Consider the following 676-nt stretch of genomic DNA (forward strand, 5'->3'; position numbering starts at 1 on the left):
TTTAATTATTTTTTTAAATTTTTTTCTTTCATAGTTTATTGTCAAGTTGGTTTCCATATAACACCCAGTGCTTATCCCAACAAGTGCCCTCCTCCATGCCCATCACCCGCCTTCCCCTCTCCCCCACCCCCATCAGCCCTCAGTTTGTTCTCAGCATCCAAGAGTCTCTCATGGTTTACTTTTAAAGTCCTAGGAGAATCCCTCCTAGGCTGTACTGTTGTTTGTCTTTAATGCATCAACCAGAGCCCAGCACTATAAAGTGGCAGGGGAGAGAAATGAAGGTGGGATATTCAATAGTTTCAGTTGTGACCAGAGTGAGGTTAGTGAGTGGGTTAAGGAAACAGTCTTATCTTTTCACCCTCCTAAGCTCAAATAATCCCCTTATGGGCACTTTCTGGAGTAAACAGAAAGTGCTGATGGATGACAAACCTTGGGTTATAATGATGCCAATAAATGAAGATTTGGGAGGATGGGGAATGAAGGTCAGTGTGTGAGCATGTGAACAGTTCACTCTTTGATCTGACCATTTATTTTGATCAGCCCTTGGATCCAGGTGCCTAGATATTATGCTGAGCGAAATAAGTCAGGCAGAGAAGGACAAATATCATATGTTTGCGTGTATAGGAGGATTAGGAGGAACTTAACTGAGGAACAAGGGGGAGAAGAAGGGGGGAAA

This window comes from Crocuta crocuta, unplaced genomic scaffold (assembly GCF_008692635.1).
Source record: "Crocuta crocuta isolate KB4526 unplaced genomic scaffold, BGI_CrCroc_1.0 scaffold1224, whole genome shotgun sequence".
Taxonomy (NCBI): domain Eukaryota; kingdom Metazoa; phylum Chordata; class Mammalia; order Carnivora; family Hyaenidae; genus Crocuta; species Crocuta crocuta.